Genomic DNA, 21,656 nt, shown 5'->3' with positions numbered 1-21,656 from the left:
ATCCAACGCATTGTTTAGATAATAACTAGCAATGTGGGGTGAGGTAAGGCTGCTACTTCCTGTTAATGTAATACAGAATTGTGGCATAGCATTATTTTTGTTGCTCAATGCAGCTAAAACACTTGCATTTTTCCCAAAGGGTACATTATAAATGATGCGAAGCTTCTAAGTACACATTAGAAGCAGGTTTCCAGGTAATCTATGAGAGCTTGGTCCACATTTATGTTTATATAAAACAAGAGTTTTTAAATGCAATTATTTTTTTAATTGAGAAATTAGGGTAAATTCATGGGAGTCAATTTTGGAGTTTAAAAGAACAACTTTTTGACCCCGACGTGATTTGAACACGCAACCTTCTGATCTGGAGTCAGACGCGCTACCGTTGCGCCACGAGGTCTACTGTTCTGTTCAACAGGATGACTGAAAAGTAAGCAAAATGATTTCTTGCTCGTCAAACTTTCCAGAGTAATTAACGAGATTAAAGTACATGAAGCTATTCTACAGGCCTGGCACTAGGTCACTCTAAAGTAAACATTTACAGTCCATTCAATAACACAGACCATCCATGCGATATGTATTACTACATTTTCATGACACCCTTGTACTTGCTTTGTTGCTGGCGCTGCTAATTTATAGTCCTGTCAAGTGTGACATAGACTATGAAAAACACATTTCTTGTATCATCAGCAGCGAAAGATCAGACATTTGTAACACAAGTCAGCCGAGATCCCATAAACTCAGCAAACAGAGTTTTTTGTTAATATGCCACTCTCCTCGAGGGCACAGAGTCAGAACTCTGCCTCCTTGGCCACAATTGTTAGTAGCTTTGCTTTGGTGGGCGCACTGTTACTGGGTGAATGGGAGAGTCACGCATGAGTCCAAGTGGAGAGATGATTTTGGAGTGAACTGTGCCAGTGGACATCACTCAAGTGTGTCACGGAGAATACTCAAATAGCGACAGAAAATGCTGCCCGCCCCGAAATATCCTTGCACAGGGATACCTTGTTGAAGTTGCTACTCGCGCTAGGAAATTCTCCTCCTTAACTTTTCAGTTAATTTCAAGTATTTTCTATCCTTTGAAGGGTGTGGCCCCAGGAACATCACAATGGTATCTATCAACAGTGCAGCAGGTGCAGTGGCACTGAGGTTGTTGAATTTGAGCGGACCACTACATCCCAATTAGGCTTTTTGCTACTTAACCAGAGGACATGGATGCATTTCCCTTGCTTGCATGAGGGCACCATGTACCCTCACTGCACCACTGGCCAAGATATCCATTGCAAAGGTTTGTACTAATGTTTAAGTCAGGCAAGGAAGGAGTGCACATGACCTAGATTTTGATAGATGATATCACAATTAATAAAAATAAGTTAGATGACTATGACTAGTGGGAGAAAAATGTGAAACAGAAATCTATAGAAAAAAAATCACTGGCAGATTGAACTTGCCACTTTTCACGACTGTATTCCACTTGTTGGATTTAGTGGAATTTTGGAGCTATTGCACATTTTGTGCTCTTTCAAACCCCCACTGTGAACCACCACGAAACACCATGAACCACCAACTGCAAACTATTAATCAGAACAAGCATTTGCAATTCTATAGGTCTTGCATTTTCTTGAGTTTGAGCTATTGGCATTGTAAATTCATAACTGGACTTTCCTTGCCTAAACGTCTGAACAGAAATTGGGAAATCAGGCTGGAAAAGTATTTTCTTTTTGTTTTAACAGAATGAAACATCCTGAAAGCCTAATTGCCTTCCATTTCAACAAAGCTCGAATGAAGTTAACAATAGCAGAGCAGCCTGAGAAGATTTTTTTTCCCCCAATAAAGGAGGTAAGAAATGCCCTATGTGCTATGTCGTGAGAGCTGGCAGGGAGGGGTCCTTGAGAAAGAGACTCAAGATGCATGTGAGGCTAAGCAAGATTCACATTATTGCTTCTAGGTTTAGCTACATTGTACCAGAAAGGGCATATTGTGGCTTTCGTGAACAGTGAGCTAAACAATGGTGTGTTTCTTTTTTAAAATAAGCGTATTTTAGGACCCGGAGGTAAACGAGGACAGCACTGGAATAAAGCCAAAACAAATGTCAGCGAAATGGGAGGAGGTGGGAGGAATGAAATGCTGCAACAAAACGCAGGTCGCTACCAGCCTAAAACGCCCACAGTGAAAAGGGAGTACCAAAGAAATAACAAAAATAGTCAGTCCCAGCAACAGATAAAGAAACCAAAGTGGATCAGTACAGTAGTTGGTCACTGCTCTGAAACAGTACAAGGAGTGAGAAAAAGGCAGAACTGACCACTAGCGATTTTTAAAGGACACTGCAACCAACAAATGAAATTGCTTTAAGCCATAAGAAGTATTCTAAAAGTGGACACGAGGCCGATGGCTTACGCTCGACCAAAAAATGGCACAAAAATGGCAAAAAAAGGGGGGTGGCCTGACGCAGAAGAATGTGGCAGCTAAGCCTGGTCCTGGTGTGCCGTCTCCCTGATGCCATAAACCCTTCAGTTCTTCAGAGCTGAGATTCCCCACTGAGGCCCAAAGCATGAGGATAAGCCTTCAGATCGTGTAGAAGCAAAAACTGAAGCCTGTAGGAGGCTGGACTGGCTTGTAGTGAGTACCAAGGGGTACTTGCACCTTGCACCAGGCCCAGTTATCCCTTATTAGTGTATAGGGTGTCTAGCAGCTTAGGCTGATAGATAATGGTAGCTTAGCAGAGCAGCTTAGGCTGAACTAGGAGACGTGTGAAGCTACTACAGTACCACTTAGTGTCATATGCACAATATCATAAGAAAACACAATACACAGTTATACTAAAAATAAAGGTACTTTATTTTTATGACAATATGCCAAAGTATCTTAGAGTGTACCCTCAGTGAGAGGATAGGAAATATACACAAGATATATATACACAATAGCAAAAATATGCAGTATAGTCTTAGAAAACAGTGCAAACAATGTATAGTTACAATAGGATGCAATGGGGAAACATAGGGATAGGGGCAACACAAACCATATACTCCAAAAGTGGAATGCGAACCACGAATGGACCCCAAACCTATGTGACCTTGTAGAGGGTCGCTGGGACTATTAGAAAATAGTGAGAGTTAGAAAAATACCCCTCCCCAAGACCCTGAAAAGTGAGTGCAAAGTGCACTAAAGTTCCCCTAAGGACAAAAGAGTCGTGTTAGAGGAATAATGCAGGAAAGACACAAACCAGCAATGCAACAACTGTGGATTTCCAATCTAGGGTACCTGTGGAACAAGGGGACCAAGTCCAAAAGTCACAAGCAAGTCGGAGATGGGCAGATGCCCAGGAAATGCCAGCTGCGGGTGCAAAGAAGCTTCGACTGGACAGAAGAAGCTGAGGTTTCTGCAGGAACGAAAAGGGCTAGAGACTTCCCCTTTGGTGGACGGAACCCGTCTTGCCTTGTAGAGTCGTGCAGAAGTGTTTTCCCACCGGAAGGACGCCAACAAGCCTTGCTACACGCAAATCGTGCGTTTGGCGTTTTTGGACGCTGCTGGGGCCCAGGAGGGACCAGGAGGTCGCAAATTAGACCTGCAGAGACAGGGGACGTCGAGCAAGACAAAGAGCCCTCACTGATGCAGGTAGCACCCGGAGAAGTGCCAGAAACAGGCACTACGAGGATGCGTGAAACAGTGCTCACCGAAGTTGCACAAAGGAGTCCCACGTCGCCGGAGACCAACTTAGAAAGTCGTGCAATGCAGGTTAGAGTGCCGTGGACCCAGGCTTGGCTGTGCACAAAGGATTTCCGCCGGAAGTGCACAGGGGCCGGAATAGCTGCAAAGTCCCGGTTCCCAGCAATGCAGCCCAGCGAGGTGAGGCAAGGACTTACCTCCACCAAACTTGGGCTGAAGAGTCACTGGACTGTGGGGGTCACTTGGACAGCGTCGCTGGATTCGAGGGACCTCGCTCGTCGTGCTGAGAGGAGACCCAAGGGACTGGTAATGCAGCTTTTTGGTGCCTGCGGTTGCAGGGGGAAGATTCCGTCGACCCACGGGAGATTTCTTCGGAGCTTCTGGTGCAGAGAGGAGGCAGGCTACCCCCACAGCATGCACAAGCAGGAAAACAGTCGAGAAGGCGGCAGGATCAGCGTTACAGAGTTGCAGTAGTCGTCTTTGCTACTATGTTGCAGGTTTGCAGGCTTCCAGCGCAGTCAGCGGTCGTTTCCTTATCAGAAGGTGAAGAGAGAGATGCAGAGGAACTCGGCTGAGCTCATGCATTCGTTATCTAAAGTTTCCCCAGAGACAGAGACCCTAAATAGCCAGAAAAGAGGGTTTGGCTACCTAGGAGAGAGGAAAGGCTACTAACACCTGAAGGAGCCTATCAGCAGGAGTCTCTGACGTCACCTGGTGGCACTGGCCACTCAGAGCAGTCCAGTGTGCCAGCAGCACCTCTGTTTCCAAGATGGCAGAGGTCTGGAGCACACTGGAGGAGCTCTGGACACCTCCCAGGGGAGGTGCAGGTCAGGGGAGTGGTCACTCCCCTTTCCTTTGTCCAGTTTCGCGCCAGAGCAGGGGCTAAGGGGTCCCTGAACCGGTGTAGACTGGCTTATGCAGAATTGGGCACATCTGTGCCCAACAAAGCATTTCCAGAGGCTGGGGGAGGCTACTCCTCCCCTGCCTTCACACCATTTTCCAAAGGGAGAGGGTGTCACACCCTCTCTCAGAGGAAGTTCTTTGTTCTGCCATCCTGGGCCAGGCCTGGCTGGACCCCAGGAGGGCAGCTGCCTGTCTGAGGGGTTGGCAGCAGCAGCAGCTGCAGAGAAACCCCAGGAAGGGCAGTCTGGCAGTACCAGGGTCTGTGCTACAGACCACTGGGATCATGGAATTGTACCAACAATGCCAGGATGGCATAGAGGGGGCAATTCCATGATCATAGACATGTTACATGGCCATATTCGGAGTTACCATGGTGAAGCTACATATAGGTAGTGACCTATATGTAGTGCACGCGTGTAATGGTGTCCCCGCACTCACAAAGTTCAGTGAATTGGCTCTGAACAATGTGGGGGCACCTTGGCTAGTGCCAGGGTGCCCTCACACTAAGTAACTTTGCACCTAACCTTTACCAGGTAAAGGTTAGACATATAGGTGACTTATAAGTTACTTAAGTGCAGTGTAAAATGGCTGTGAAATTACGTGGACGTTATTTCACTCAGGCTGCAGTGGCAGGCCTGTGTAAGAATTGTCAGAGCTCCCTATGGGTGGCAAAAGAAATGCTGCAGCCCATAGGGATCTCCTGGAACCCCAATACCCTGGGTACTTCAGTACCATATACTAGGGAATTATAAGGGTGTTCCAGTAAGCCAATGTAAATTGGTAAAAATGGTCACTAGCCTGTCAGTGACAATTTGGAAAGAAATGAGAGAGCATAACCACTGAGGTTCTGATTAGCAGAGCCTCAGTGAGACAGTTAGTCACTACACAGGTACCACATTCAGGCACACTTATGAGCACTGGGGCCCTGGGTTACCAGGGTCCCAGTGACACATACAACTAAAACAACATATATACAGTGAAAAATGGGGGTAACATGCCAGGCAAGATGGTACTTTCCTACACAACCCCCCCCCCCAAACGAAGGACAATAAGACTAGCCATTACCTGATGAGTCTTCATTGTCTAAGTGGAAATATCTGGAGAGTCCATATGCATTGGAGTGGCTACTCCCAGGTCTATGTTCCACTGTATAGTCCATTCCCTGTAGGGATATGGACCACCTCAACAATTTAGGATTTTCACCTTTCATTTGTTTTAGCCAAAGTAGAGGTTTGTGGTCTGTCTGAACAATGAAGTGAGTGCCAAACAGGTATGGCCTCAACTTCTTCAGAGCCCAGACCACAGCAAAGGCCTCCCTCTCAATGGCAGACCAACACTTTTCTCTAGGGGTCAACCTTCTACTAATAAAAGCAACAGGTTGATCCTGGCCCTCAGAATTAAGTTGTGATAGGACTGCCCCTACTCCTAATTCAGATGCATCAGTTTGGACATAGAATTTTTTAGAGTAACAAGGGCTTTTCAGGACAGGTGCAGAGCACATGGCCTGCTTCAGCTCCTCAAAAGCTTTCTGACAGTTTGCTGTCCATAATACCTTTTTAGGCATTTTCTTGGATGTGAGGTCATTAAGAGGGGCTGCAATGGAGCCATAGTTCTTAATGAACCTCCTGTAATACCCAGTGAGGCCTAGGAAGGCTCTCACCTGAGTCTGAGTGGTAGGGGGAACCCAATCAATAATAGTTTGGATTTTCCCCTGAAGTGGTGCAATCTGTTCCCCACCAACAAGGTGTCCCAGATAAACCACCTTACCCTGCCCTATCTGGCACTTTGAAGCCTTGATAGTGAGGCCTGCCTTTTGCAGAGCCTCCAAAACTTTCCAAAGGTGGACCAGGTGATCATCCCAGCTGGAGCTAAAGACAGCTATATCATCCAAATATGCTGCACTGAAAGCTTCCAGCCCTTGCAGGACTGTGTTCACCAACCTCTGAAAAGTGGCAGGTGCATTTTTCAAACCAAAAGGCATTACAGTAAACTGGTAATGTCCTCCAATGGTAGAAAATGTAGTCTTAGGTTTAACATCTTCTGACAATTTGATCTGCCAATACCCTGCAGTCAAATCAAAAGTGCTTAGATACTTGGCAGATGCCAGTGTATCTATGAGCTCATCTGCCCTGGGTATAGGGTGAGCATCAGTTTTGGTTACCAAGTTGAGACCTCTATAGTCTACACAAAACCTCATTTCCTTCTTTCCATCTTTAGAATTGGGTTTTGGTACCAGTACCACAGGAGAAGCCCATGGACTGTCAGAGTGCTCAACCACTCCTAGTTCCAACATTTTCTGAACTTCTTGCTTTATGCAGTCCCTGACATGGTCAGGCTGCCTATAGATCTTACTTTTGACAGGTAAACTGTCTCCAGTATCTATAGTGTGCTCACACCAAGAAGTGGTGCCTGGCACAATGGAGAAGAGTTTTGAAAATTGTCCTAGGAGATTTATGCAATTATCTTTCTGCTCAGCAGTAAGACAATCCGCCAAAACTACACCTTCCACAAGAGCATCTTGTTCTGTGGAAGAGAAGAGATCAGGTAGAGGATCACTGTCTTCTTCCTGTCCCTCATCTGTTGCCATGAGCAGGGTGAGATCAGCCCTGTCATAGTAGGGTTTCAGGCGGTTGACATGGAGCACCCTAAGGGGACTCCTGGCAGTGCCTAAGTCAACCAAGTAGGTGACTTCACCCTTCTTTTCAACAATTGTGTAGGGTCCACTCCATTTATCTTGGAGTGCTCTTGGGGCCACAGGCTCCAAGACCCACACTTTCTGCCCTGGTTGGTACTGAACCAAAACAGCCTTCTGATCATGCCATTGCTTCTGGAGCTCTTGGCTGGCCTGAAGGTTTTTACTGGCCTTTTTCATGTACTCAGCCATCCTTGATCTGAGACCAAGTACATAATCCACAATATCCTGCTTAGGAGCTTTTAAAGGTTGTTCCCAACCCTCCTTTACAAGTGTGAGTGGACCCCTAACAGGGTGTCCAAAAAGAAGTTCAAAGGGGCTGAAGCCCACTCCTTTCTGGGGTACCTCCCTGTAGGCAAAAAGGAGGCATGGTAGAAGGATATCCCATCTCCTGCGGAGTTTTTCAGGGAGTCCCATAATCATGCCTTTGAGAGTTTTATTAAATCTCTCCACCAGTCCATTTGTTTGTGGATGATAGGGTGTTGTGAACTTGTAAGTTACACCACACTCCTTCCACATGGCCTTTAAGTATGCAGACATGAAATTGCTTCCTCTGTCTGATACTACTTCCTTTGGGAAGCCCACCCTGGAAAATATTCCCAGGAGGGCCTTTGCCACTGCAGGAGCTGTAGTGGTCCTTAAAGGAATTGCTTCAGGATATCTTGTGGCATGGTCCACTACCACCAAGATAAACCTATTGCCTGAAGCAGTAGGAGGGACAAGGGGGCCAACTATGTCAACCCCTACCCTTTCAAAGGGAACCCCAACCACAGGCAGTGGGATAAGGGGTGCCTTTGGGGTGCCACCTGTCTTGCCACTGGCTTGACAGGTTTCACAGGACATGCAAAATTCCTTTGTGTCCTCAGACATCCTAGGCCAATGAAACAATGGTACCAATCTGTCCCAAGTTTTCATTTGACCCAGGTGCCCAGCTAAGGGAATGTCATGTGCCAGTGTTAGGAGGAACTTTCTGTACTCCTGAGGAATCACTAATCTCCTGGCAGCTCCAGGTTTAGGATCTCTATGCTCAGTGTACAAGAGGTTGTCCTCCCAGTAAACTCTGTGAGAGTCACTGACATCCCCATTAGCTTGATTGACAGCTTGCTGTCTGAGACCCTCTAATGTGGGACAGGTTTGCTGTGCCACACTCAGCTCCTCCCTGGCAGGCCCCCCTTCACCCAAAAGCTCAGCAGTGTCTGCTTCCAGCTCCTCTGGTGTAGGTTCTGCACAGGGAGGGAATTCTTCTTCCTCAGAAATTGAATCCACTGTAGAGGGAGGGATAGTAGGAAGTGGTTTGCTTCTACTAGACCTAGCTTTAGGGAGCACTTGGTCCATTGTTCCAGGATCCAAGCTTCCCTGTCCTTTTTGCTTTTTGGCCTGAGCCCTTGTCAAAGCAAAAATATGCCCTGGGATGCCCAGCATTGCTGCATGGGCCTCCAACTCCACATCTGACCAAGCTGATGTCTCCAAATCATTCCCTAATAGACAGTCTACAGGTAAATCTGAAGCTACCACAACTTTCTTTGGACCAGTTACCCCCCCCCCAGTTGAGATTTACAACAGCCATGGGGTGGCTTTGTGTTATGTTGTGAGCATCGGTTACTTGGTACTGGTGTCCAAGTATGTGTTGTTCAGGGTGCACCAGTTTCTCAATCACCATTGTGACACTGGCACCTGTGTCCCTGTAGGCCTGGACCTCAACACCATTTATTAGGGTTAGTTGCTTGTACTTCTCCAAGTTATGGGGGCAAGCAACCAAAGTGGCTAAATCAATAGCCCCTTCAGAGACTAAAGTAGCCTCTGTGGTCTCCCTAATCAGACCAACCCCAACTAAATTACCAAAAGTGAGCCCAGCTACTCCCTTGGATTGGCTATTAGTAGGTTTGCTCCCACCACCACTGCTATTAGTAGGGACACTAGGTGTAGCAGTAGGGGTTGTAGTGGTAGGAGCTGTGGTGCCTTTCTTTGGACAACTGGGATCTGTTGTCCAATGGCCTTTTATTTTACATAAATAGCACCATGGTTTCTTTTCCTTGTTCTGATTAAAGGAGGATTTGGACCCACCACCCCCACCAGAGTGTTTTTGTGGGCCTGATGAAGATTCATTTTTAGATTTGTCCCCACCCTTGTCAGAAGACTTACCATCCTTCTTTTTGTTGCCATCTTTGTCACCCCCTGTATGAACTTTTCTGTTCACTCTTGTTCTGACCCATTTGTCTGCCTTCTTTCCCAATTCTTGGGGAGAGGTCAGATCAGAGTCCACCAAGTACTGGTGCAACAAATCAGACACACAATTATTAAGAATATGCTCTCTCAGGATTAAGTTATACAGGCTGTCATAATCAGTAACTTTACTGCCATGTAACCACCCCTCCAAGGCCTTCACTGCCTGGTCAATGAAATCAACCCAGTCTTGTGAAGACTCCTTTTTGGTCTCTCTGAACTTTATCCTGTACTGTTCAGTGGTTAAGCCATAACCATCCAGGAGTGCATTCTTAAGAACTTGGAAATTATTGGCATCATTTTCTTTCACTGTAAGGAGCCTATCCCTACCTTTTCCACTAAATGATAGCCATAGGATAGCAGCCCACTGCTTTTGAGGGACATCCTGTACAGCACAGGCCCTCTCGTGCAGCAAACCACTTGTTAATGTCATCCCCCTCCTTATAAGGGGGAACTATGTTGTGCAGATTCCTGGAATCATGCTCTTTTGCAGGATGACTATGGGGAATACTGCTGCTGCCACCATGGGTTTCTAAACCCAACTTCTGTCTTTCCCTCTCTACTTCTAAAGACTGTCTATCCAAATCCAGCTGTTGCTTCTTGAGCTTCAGTCTGGTTTGTTCCACTCTCAATCTATTGAGCTCCCTTTCTAACAATCTGTCATCAGGGTGGGTGGGAGGGACATTTCTAGATACAGAGGTATGATGGGAATGAACAGAAGGAGACCTGTCCCTTACAGAGGGCACCCTAACAGCTTGGCTACCAGTATAATGTGAGAGCACACCATTAGTATGGTGTGATTCAACCTCTGTACCAACTATGCTAGACTGTCTAGTAATGGGCAGGCTGAGAAGTTTCTTTCCTGAACCTTTTCCTGGGGGAGTCCCTGGATCAGATTGAGAACCATTAGCTACTTTTTCTACAGATTGGGCACTTATGGCCTTATCCTGTACTCTAAGCATATTAATTAACAGTTCTAAGGAAGGATTCTTCCCTACACTCAAACCTCTCTCTATGCAGAGACTCCTTGCTCCTTTCCAGCTAAGGTGATCATATGCAAGTTTGGACAGTTCAACATTTTTTCCTGTGCCAGACATTTTTTAGAGAGAGTTAAAGTGATAGAAAAAGAGTAAAAAGTTTTCAGAACTTTTTGGAAAGACAGAAAAAAACTTTTAAAACTTTTAAGAACTTTTTGAAAGTTTAGAAGTACTTTTCAGCACTTAGAAAAGAGTGAAAAGAGGAAATGCAAAACTTTTTGGCTATGTGTATATACACTGACCTTGTTTTGTATATTTTTCTCTTATGAAAAGGACAATGACAAGAGTGGTAAGTAGTCTCAAGCACTTATCCCACCACTGCACAACCAATGTAGGAGGCTGGACTGGCTTGTAGTGAGTACCAAGGGGTACTTGCACCTTGCACCAGGCCCAGTTATCCCTTATTAGTGTATAGGGTGTCTAGCAGCTTAGGCTGATAGATAATGGTAGCTTAGCAGAGCAGCTTAGGCTGAACTAGGAGACGTGTGAAGCTACTACAGTACCACTTAGTGTCATATGCACAATATCATAAGAAAACACAATACACAGTTATACTAAAAATAAAGGTACTTTATTTTTATGACAATATGCCAAAGTATCTTAGAGTGTACCCTCAGTGAGAGGATAGGAAATATACACAAGATATATATACACAATAGCAAAAATATGCAGTATAGTCTTAGAAAACAGTGCAAACAATGTATAGTTACAATAGGATGCAATGGGGAAACATAGGGATAGGGGCAACACAAACCATATACTCCAAAAGTGGAATGCGAACCACGAATGGACCCCAAACCTATGTGACCTTGTAGAGGGTCGCTGGGACTATTAGAAAATAGTGAGAGTTAGAAAAATAACCCTCCCCAAGACCCTGAAAAGTGAGTGCAAAGTGCACTAAAGTTCCCCTAAGGACAAAAGAGTCGTGTTAGAGGAATAATGCAGGAAAGACACAAACCAGCAATGCAACAACTGTGGATTTCCAATCTAGGGTACCTGTGGAACAAGGGGACCAAGTCCAAAAGTCACAAGCAAGTCGGAGATGGGCAGATGCCCAGGAAATGCCAGCTGCGGGTGCAAAGAAGCTTCGACTGGACAGAAGAAGCTGAGGTTTCTGCAGGAACGAAAAGGGCTAGAGACTTCCCCTTTGCTGGACGGAACCCGTCTTGCCTTGTAGAGTCGTGCAGAAGTGTTTTCCCGCCGGAAGGACGCCAACAAGCCTTGCTACACGCAAATCGTGCGTTTGGCGTTTTTGGACGCTGCTGGGGCCCAGGAGGGACCAGGAGGTCGCAAATTGGACCTGCAGAGACAGGGGACGTCGAGCAAGACAAAGAGCCCTCACTGAAGCAGGTAGCACCCGGAGAAGTGCCAGAAAGAGGCACTACGAGGATGCGTGAAACAATGCTCACCGAAGTTGCACAAAGGAGTCCCACGTCGCCGGAGACCAACTTAGAAAGTCGTGCAATGCAGGTTAGAGTGCCGTGGACCCAGGCTTGGCTGTGCACAAAGGATTTCCGCCGGAAGTGCACAGGGGCCGGAATAGCTGCAAAGTCCCGGTTCCCAGCAATGCAGCCCAGCGAGGTGAGGCAAGGACTTACCTCCACCAAACTTGGGCTGAAGAGTCACTTGACTGTGGGGGTCACTTGGACAGCGTCGCTGGATTCGAGGGACCTCGCTCGTCGTGCTGAGAGGAGACCCAAGGGACCGGTAATGCAGCTTTTTGGTGCCTGCGGTTGCAGGGGGAAGATTCCGTCGACCCACGGGAGATTTCTTCGGAGCTTCTGGTGCAGAGAGGAGGCAGGCTACCCCCACAGCATGCACAAGCAGGAAAACAGTCGAGAAGGCGGCAGGATCAGCGTTACAGAGTTGCAGTAGTCGTCTTTGCTACTATGTTGCAGGTTTGCAGGCTTCCAGCGCAGTCAGCGGTCGTTTCCTTATCAGAAGGTGAAGAGAGAGATGCAGAGGAACTCGGCTGAGCTCATGCATTCGTTATCTAAAGTTTCCCCAGAGACAGAGACCCTAAATAGCCAGAAAAGAGGGTTTGGCTACCTAGGAGAGAGGAAAGGCTACTAACACCTGAAGGAGCCTATCAGCAGGAGTCTCTGACGTCACCTGGTGGCACTGGCCACTCAGAGCAGTCCAGTGTGCCAGCAGCACCTCTGTTTCCAAGATGGCAGAGGTCTGGAGCACACTGGAGGAGCTCTGGACACCTCCCAGGGGAGGTGCAGGTCAGGGGAGTGGTCACTCCCCTTTCCTTTGTCCAGTTTCGCGCCAGAGCAGGGGCTAAGGGGTCCCTGAACCGGTGTAGACTGGCTTATGCAGAATTGGGCACATCTGTGCCCAACAAAGCATTTCCAGAGGCTGGGGGAGGCTACTCCTCCCCTGCCTTCACACCATTTTCCAAAGGGAGAGGGTGTCACACCCTCTCTCAGAGGAAGTTCTTTGTTCTGCCATCCTGGGCCAGGCCTGGCTGGACCCCAGGAGGGCAGCTGCCTGTCTGAGGGGTTGGCAGCAGCAGCAGCTGCAGAGAAACCCCAGGAAGGGCAGTCTGGCAGTACCAGGGTCTGTGCTACAGACCACTGGGATCATGGAATTGTACCAACAATGCCAGGATGGCATAGAGGGGGCAATTCCATGATCATAGACATGTTACATGGCCATATTCGGAGTTACCATGGTGAAGCTACATATAGGTAGTGACCTATATGTAGTGCACGCGTGTAATGGTGTCCCCGCACTCACAAAGTTCAGTGAATTGGCTCTGAACAATGTGGGGGCACCTTGGCTAGTGCCAGGGTGCCCTCACACTAAGTAACTTTGCACCTAACCTTTACCAGGTAAAGGTTAGACATATAGGTGACTTATAAGTTACTTAAGTGCAGTGTAAAATGGCTGTGAAATTACGTGGACGTTATTTCACTCAGGCTGCAGTGGCAGGCCTGTGTAAGAATTGTCAGAGCTCCCTATGGGTGGCAAAAGAAATGCTGCAGCCCATAGGGATCTCCTGGAACCCCAATACCCTGGGTACTTCAGTACCATATACTAGGGAATTATAAGGGTGTTCCAGTAAGCCAATGTAAATTGGTAAAAATGGTCACTAGCCTGTCAGTGACAATTTGGAAAGAAATGAGAGAGCATAACCACTGAGGTTCTGATTAGCAGAGCCTCAGTGAGACAGTTAGTCACTACACAGGAAACACATTCAGGCACACTTATGAGCACTGGGGCCCTGGGTTACCAGGGTCCCAGTGACACATACAACTAAAACAACATATATACAGTGAAAAATGGGGGTAACATGCCAGGCAAGATGGTACTTTCCTACAAAGCCCTACAGAGTCTCACTGTACACTATTGAGCCTTACACCCTGCCCGACAGCCAGGCGCCCGCCACCATGACCGCTCTCGTCTGCTCAATATGGCTTGGACTGAACCCCAAGATGTAACACAATTGCGTGGCTCATTAGTGCATAAAAGTCGCTGTCTCATCTCTACATACACCTGACACAAAAATGAGTGCCTCCCCTGTATATTTTGCCTAGCACGATATGAGTGCTCTCATCTTAACAAACCACCTTTTGCCATATGATTCGCACCAAAGGCCGACCATAAATGAGCTTTTAGCCCTGAGCTGCTGGTGTGGTAACTTTGGGGTTGCCTTGAACCCCCATCGGTGAGCTGCCTATGCCCCAGGACTGAGACTTGTAAGTGTTTTACTTACCTCCTAATCTAACGTTTACTTACCTCCCCCAGGAAATGTTGATTTTTGCACTGTGTCTACTTTGAAAATAGCTTATTGCAATTTTTACAAAGGCTGTACATGATATTGTTTTCATTCAAAGTTCCTAAAGTATCTAAGTGAAGTACCTTGCATTTAAAGTGTTTAATGTAAATCTTGAACCTGTGGTTCTTAAAATAAACTAAGAAAATATATTTTTCCAATATAAAAACCTATTGGCCTGGAGTAAGTCTTTGAGTGTGTGTTCCTCATTAATTGCCGGTGTGTGTACAACAAATGCTTAACACGACCCTCTGATAAGCTTACTGCTCAGCATTTTTGCTACACTCAGCGGCTGCTCTGAAATCTTGCGAGTCGCGTAGGTCCATTGGTGTATAAGCGGCTTCAGAGTTTACACCTGCCGGCTGTGCGACGACTGCCTCTGGATCAGGGTCCTCCTGAAAGCCCATATCTTCATAGACTTGTGAATTCGGTGGTGCAATACAGTTTTCATCATCTTCACTGTCGATGAAGTTGATTGAATCATTTAATTAGTCTTTCGAGGCTTCGCGGCCGTCGCCTTCAACCTTAATAGGGGATTTCAGTTGCGGCAAATCCTAGAGGCTGAGCTTTTCAAGCCGCTCGCAAACTTCCTTTTGAAAATCGGTAACGTTGGAACCCCCCTCTGTAGGGGCAGCCAGCTGTGCATTCTCATCCACATCGGAGGTGTTAGGGACCGATAATATCTATTGATAGTGTTCTGGGCACCTGAGGAGGCGGCTTTTCTGGTGAGCGGACTGTATCTCTTCATAATGCCTTGACAACCTATTTCAGAAATGGTTCTCGGTTTGGCGTGCTGCTCTGGCCGGCTCCTTATATGTATTCAATGGTTCAAAAAGGGCGTACGCCTCTACAACATAGCGGTCACATGCTCACCTTGACGGCTCTGATACGTTGAGGGGTTACACGTAACAGTAACCATATGTCATGACCTTTGCAGCATTTGCCCAGCCCCTCTTTTTGGATTAGTTGGTAGGGTGGAGGTTTGTCATTACAACCCCAATGCTCTGCCCTGCGAGGTGGCCCCCCAGGCAGCCACTCGGTCCTGAATGTCTGACATGTCCACACTTGTCCTCTTAGGCCATGAAGCATGCCGCACACCTGCACAGCCGCCATTTCACACAGTCCATAGACCTACACACAAGGGACAGCATCAGGGCACGTGACTAACACAGCATCACATCATGTCACAACCCACGTGACTCACCTACGTCATTACTTACGTCATCACGGGGCAGGGTACCCACGTCATTGCCTACGTGATCACGGGGCGGGCACCTGTCAAAAAGTTTAATGGAAGGTATCCCCTTATACAACTGAGGGGCAACTTCCTGAGACAGTCAGATTGTCCTCGCATTCGGTAGAAATGTAGTGAACTATAGAAGTTTCATATTTAATAATCCAACCACCTCTACTAAAGAAAGCGGCCAGAGCTCTGATTTGACAACCGGTCTTTTGTGTTATTCATGTGTCAGATTCTCTGAGTTTCTAAAGCAATTTCACCTTAAATAAGAAGATTAATCCGTTCAGCTTTGCTGCCCTCTGACAACGAAGACTGAAAGGACAGGGTTTTAGCTATCAGTAACTTTGCAGCACTGTTATGTTTCAATGGCACCGGTGATACCAGCCACAAGGTTTGCACTGTCACCCCTAAAGTCTTTAGTCATTGAGGGTCACCTGACATAAGCTTTCAAGGTAAGTCGAACAATTAAATGTATATTTTTGTTAACAGCATTTTCTCACCAAGCCTGAGCGAAGTTTTATTACACCAGCAAGATCTGCGAATTTCACACCATGCAATACTCACAGAACTTCATGAATTTCATCAGTGAGAAATTAATTTCTCACTTTTTTTTTTTTTTTTTTTTTTACAAATGAGAGACAGCAAACTACTCCCCTCGCTAATCTCACAGTCGTTTAAGCACAATAAATCCACTAAACCTCACAGCATTATAACACATTTCTGTGAAACAATGTTTTTCTGTTTCACACAGTTGTAGTTTTTACCAGCTGAGCCAACTGTCCGGACTACTGCAAAGAACCGACCTTGGTCTAACATTCGGGGCAATAAACCAGCGCCTCTTTCAGAAAGGGTTAATCTCCCGTTTTGTGAATGATTTCTTAACAAGTAGAAAGTGCAGGATTGGCCGCTGCAGACCCCGGAAAATCCCCAATGGGTTGAGGGTCTGAGATGCTACTAGCGCTGAAAGGGCTGAGGGATTCACTGTCCTACCGAACAGCAAAACAGAACTGAGGCACTGACTTACAGTTCCCACGTCATCATGTACAGGATGTGCAGCTGCAAACACGTACTAGTTCTTGCTATGGAGCCAGATCTCGAAGTACTGGAGTAATTCACGATTCTTTTCAGAAGTGGCTGCACATACGTTCACCCGGTGTGTCAGCTGCCGGTGCAGCCCTGCAGGAGGAGATCCAGAACATAAACCTGTGGGTGGAAATGCGTCCGAGTCGCTCCGGCCTCTCCGTGATATTCATTCCTCGTGGTTTCCTTAGTTCTGTATCCTTGTGAGTCAATGTCAGTCGTGAGACAGACTAAATGATTTACTATCAAAGTGAAACTCACACAGTAATAATGAAATTATATTATTGCACAAAAATATATACTGCGTTGGCCGGGAATCGAACCCGGGTCAACTGCTTGGAAGGCAGCTATGCTCACCACTATACCACCAACGCTTGCTACTATTGTAGGAGCTGCTTTCCCTCTGAGAAATAACACAAGCCCGCCGATATCTTCACAGAAGAGTTATTCTGCAGCTAAGGCGAGCATTCCCGCACAGACTTTTCACTCCACTCACCCGTCTAAGAGCCCCCAGATAGTCCAGTTTTAACAGCCCCTCCGCGGGACTGAGCACCAATAACTGAAGCCATCAATTCTACTCAGACAGAAACCAGCAGCATCACCCAAACTCCGCAATTTAATCGTATGCTGACTTCCCTCCGGTCCTAGCAGTAGGTTAGCCTTAGTATTATGGGCGCCAGGGTCAGAATGGACATGAGCCCCAGAAACCACTGGTCCTCGGTGCCACTCTACCTGCTGCACGCCCTGTGGCCTAGAACAGTGAATTCGACCTGTCGAGGGGCGGTAAACCAACCTGCAGGGGGAGATCCGTGGTGTCAATCAAGGGTTATCCAGCTCCAGACAATCTGTTTTAAGGAAAGCGATGGTGCCCCCTCCCCATTTCCCCACCCGCCACCCAACCTCACCCTTATTTCAAGAATCTCTACATTGTCACTAGAAAGAAGCCCGGCACAGAAGAGAAGCTTTCAGAGCTGCCGGGAGAGGGTTGAACCTTCAGTTTACAGAAGCCGAATAGTCCACCAGACTCACCGCTGCATTAAAGGGATCCCACGGGCCTCTCGGAGGTAGAATGTACCAAGAATCCATCCGAGGTGAAGGGGGTCCGCACATCGACTTCACGCGCTGGAAAGAACAAGATGGGACCTGTGCTGGGGGGCTACAGGCGGGGGAGAACCACCTCCTTCTATGGGGCATCCTTTAATACACCCCGTCTGGCCAGGGGTTCCTGGGGTGATGGAACATCATCCCAGAGACCCCCCCATATCTTGTCTGAATGCTGAATAAACACGCGGGGAAACTTGCGGAGGGTGATAAATGCGCTCTTATCACTGGCCGGTCAGACCCTACTAGCTGGCTGCTGACCGGGGCATCCATTCCAGGTTTTCCCGGGTCAGTGCGTGATGTGCTGCTCCAGTCCAAGTTTTTAGTTTGAATTCTGGGAGTTTTAGTTTTATTTATTCCATTATAAAACAGGACTACAAGTCCAGAATTCAAAGTAAAAAAAACTCGGATTGGAGCAACACATAAAGAATGGACCTGGGAAACTTGGCAGCTATGCTGGTGCCACCCTGGAGGGTTGGTACCACAGAGTGTGGCATGTTCTAGGGGTGGAAAACCTCACACATTCTGATACGGGTCCGGATGCCGTATCCCACTGGTGGGGGCCCTGCTCCTGACGTTAGTTTACAAAAGACCACACGGGCCTTACATGCCCAAGAGCACACGAATGGTACTACTGCAGCCTGGGGCAGGAAGGAGAGATGGACTACAGGGAAAGGCGCTGCTGAGCTTCAGTCCTTCCGGTTTCACCATCACGAACGGGTCAGTTTCTGAGAAAACACATTAAAGTGGGGAACGGGAGAGACAGAGTGTTTCTCTTCATGTCTGGAAACGTGTAAATGTTATTCTTAAAAAGAAATCAATAAGGGGACCAATCACAGCAACAAAAACGAAACGCCGCATCAATGCATCGAAGCAAGGTAGTCAAACGACAATTGCTGAACCCTGCAAGCTCCGCATGCCATGATTCACCATGGTATCCAACCGAACCCCCCCCGCCCACAGCGCCCAGCTCACTGACACAACCTCATCTGAAGCAAGGTTAACCCACTGACAAAACCTCACCTGAAGCCCAACTCACTGACACAACCTCACCCGAAGCCCAACTCACTGACACAACCTCACGCAAAGCAACCCCAACTCACTAACACACCTCACCCGAAGCCCAACTTACTGACACAACCTTACCTGAAGCAAGCCCAACTCACTGACACAACTTCAAGCGAAGCAACCCCAACTCACTAACACAACCTCACCGAAGCCCAACTCACTGACACAACCTCACCCGAAGCTCAACTCTCTGACACAACCTCACCTGAAGGAAGCCAAACTCACTGACACAACCTCACGAGAAGCAAGCCCAACTCACTAACACAACTTCACGCAAAGCAACCCCAACTCACTAACACAACCTCATGCGAAGCAACCCCAACTCACTAACACAACCTCATGCAAAGCAACCCCAACTCACTAACACAACCTCATGCGAAGCAACCCCAGCTCATTGACACAACCTCACCTGAAGCAAGCCCTGACCAGCCCACCCCTGTGGGTGCACTGATATCTGTAGTAACTGACAACACCCTCCAATGGTCGCTGCCCCTTAAAACCTAGTGAAAACACATGTACAGATGCAGAGGCACACAACTGTGTTTAGACCTTCTACAACCCCCTCCTGCCTCCCATGAATCAGTGATCTACTCTTCCTCACAGTGGCTTACACTTCCTGAGACAAACAAGCCCCACATAGTACAGCAGGACTCGTCTTAAGCACATCAGCCGGATTGTGGGTGTCCACAAAGGCATCAAACCTGTGAAGAGTCTCAGACTGAGGACCTGCACCTACACTGCACCACACACCTCCCCCCCTGTCCTACTGACTAACAGAGCACCATGTGGTAACCCTGCATCCAGAGGTGGACTCACTCACCCGGTGGCGCATATTCTAAAGTGTTCACAATTTCAATACCTGAAATACACCGGTCCAATCCCTAAACACCAGCACACAACCTCACAATTAGAAGAACCAGTGAAACGATCGACAGCCTCAGCCGGGCGCACACTGAATGTGTTTGTCGCTTCCAAAAAACTTGCAGCAACACTCTGCTCTTTGTCAAGAAGAATGAGAGGCCAAGAAGGTGACAGATGTGTGTTATAGTTTCAAGTTTAAATTTATTGGCACAGTTAGTTAAAACCATTGCAATTCAAACATACATATTTGTAGAAATACTTAGCATACTCACTGTATTAAATAGAGACTCATAAAAACATAAAATGCTTGTTTAAACTAAAACTTATCATAATGATCAATTTGTGCATGACTAAAATGTTCTCTACTGATTCCAACCTTACTCTTGGTCTTAAATTTAGGACTTTCTTACTCCCGTGCAAAACTGTGATTGTAGATGAGTAGGGCTCAGGGAATACTAAAAATGACGAACACTAAGTTATACCTGAGAATGTTTTCTGGCTGCAGCTAACCTGTTGGGTGCTTTACTAACATAAAATGATAACCCGTGCGCACTCGGCTTAGACTTTATTCTCTAGTTCTTTCTGGGCCTGTACCATAAATTTGGTCCCCCGACAAGAAAAGAGAATTGAGAGTCCGCTGAGCCATCTGATGACGGCTGGCCTGCATGTTCAATATCCTAAAAATATTTTTCAGATACAATATCCTGTAACCTAGCAACGCCGGGCACACACAGAAAATGTGTTCTAAGGACTCCTGTCTGTATCCACACAGTCGACAGGAATGTGTCGGATCTTGTTGTCTCCATGAAGGGACCATATCTTTCGTTTCCATCAACCCAAATCGAAAGAGCATGAACTAGTGTTCCAGCAACTGGTTGAAGGATGCTGCTAAATATTCCTGTACCCGTAAGGTTTTGTAAGATGTTGTTACAATCCTGGCGTGCTGTCTTCTTCTTCCCAATTTTTGTTTGTCAGAATTTAAAGATTTTATCTTAGTGACAGCATTTGCCTTCCGGTAAATCTCCTTTTTGCCCAGGTTCTGCTCCCAGGCTTCTGGCAGACCTAGCACTTTAAAACAGTTGTTTAAATGCTGACCACAGGTGCCTTTATTGTTGTGACCCTGTTGCTCCTCGATTTCCATCCAACATAGGTTATTTAAGGTACCAATCTCTGCTGTACGCATCCTCCAGCATAATTTGGTGAAAGCACATTTACTCTGAAATTCGTAGTTTTTCAGACCCAATTCTAGGCAGACCTGGACTGGAGATGCTGGTCGGGGTATCCGAAAAACCATTTTGTAGGCCTTTGTCTGGACTTGATTGAAAAAAACTGCCTCCTTCCCCAGCATGATTTCGGCGCCATAAGTGACAGTCGGCATTAGTCGTGCTGCCATGACTGAAAGGAGGTGTGAATATGACGGGCAGCTCAGTTTTTGTTTTAGTATTTTGAAGCCATAGGTCAATGAAAGGGCTTTAGCTTGAGCAACAGCAAGCTGTGGCTTGAAGGTCAAGAGGCGGTCCATGGTGAATCCCAAATATTTGTATGTGGGGGCAGCCTCCACCCGGGTTCCCTTTATGAACCATGAAGAAGATTTGTACTTTATGTCTACTAGGCGGACAACCTTAGTTTTACTCAAATTCAATTCCAGACCTTGCATTGTTATGTATGTATGAAATGCGTTGATGCTATGCTGTAGGCCGACTTGTGTTTGGCTGAGTATGACTGTCGTCTGCATACTGTAGCCATGCTATTCCTTTCTTGGGCAATATTGGCGGATGGCTGTTTACCGATGCTAGAGCCTCAGCTAGGTCGGCAAGATATAAGTTGAACAGCGTAGGAGCTAATACATTCTTGTTTTAGTCCTTTTGCCATCAATATTCTGTTGGTGAGGTAGCCACCTTCTTCGATTTTTACTTGCGCCCAAGTGCCTATGTACAAGTCCATCATTGCATTGAGAAGGCTACAGGGTAAGCCCCAACCTTTCAGTTTGTCCCATAGGTGGGTTCT

The 21,656-nt window shown here is 46.9% G+C and overlaps 2 non-coding genes across 2 annotated transcripts; both read right to left on the bottom strand.

Annotated features, from left to right (window-relative positions):
- Positions 1 to 325: 325 nt before the first annotated feature.
- On the bottom strand, positions 326 to 397 carry TRNAW-CCA (transfer RNA tryptophan (anticodon CCA)). The gene has a single exon. It is a non-coding gene; the product is annotated as a tRNA-Trp (tRNA).
- Positions 398 to 16,921: 16,524 nt separating this feature from the next.
- On the bottom strand, positions 16,922 to 16,993 carry TRNAG-UCC (transfer RNA glycine (anticodon UCC)). Its single transcript has one exon. It is a non-coding gene; the product is annotated as a tRNA-Gly (tRNA).
- Between the last annotated feature and the right edge of the window lie 4,663 nt (positions 16,994 to 21,656).

Source organism: Pleurodeles waltl, chromosome 12, assembly GCF_031143425.1.
Source record: "Pleurodeles waltl isolate 20211129_DDA chromosome 12, aPleWal1.hap1.20221129, whole genome shotgun sequence".
Lineage (NCBI taxonomy): Eukaryota > Metazoa > Chordata > Amphibia > Caudata > Salamandridae > Pleurodeles > Pleurodeles waltl.
Note: the sequence above shows the minus strand (reverse complement) of the source record. Positions and strands in the feature narration are given on the sequence as shown.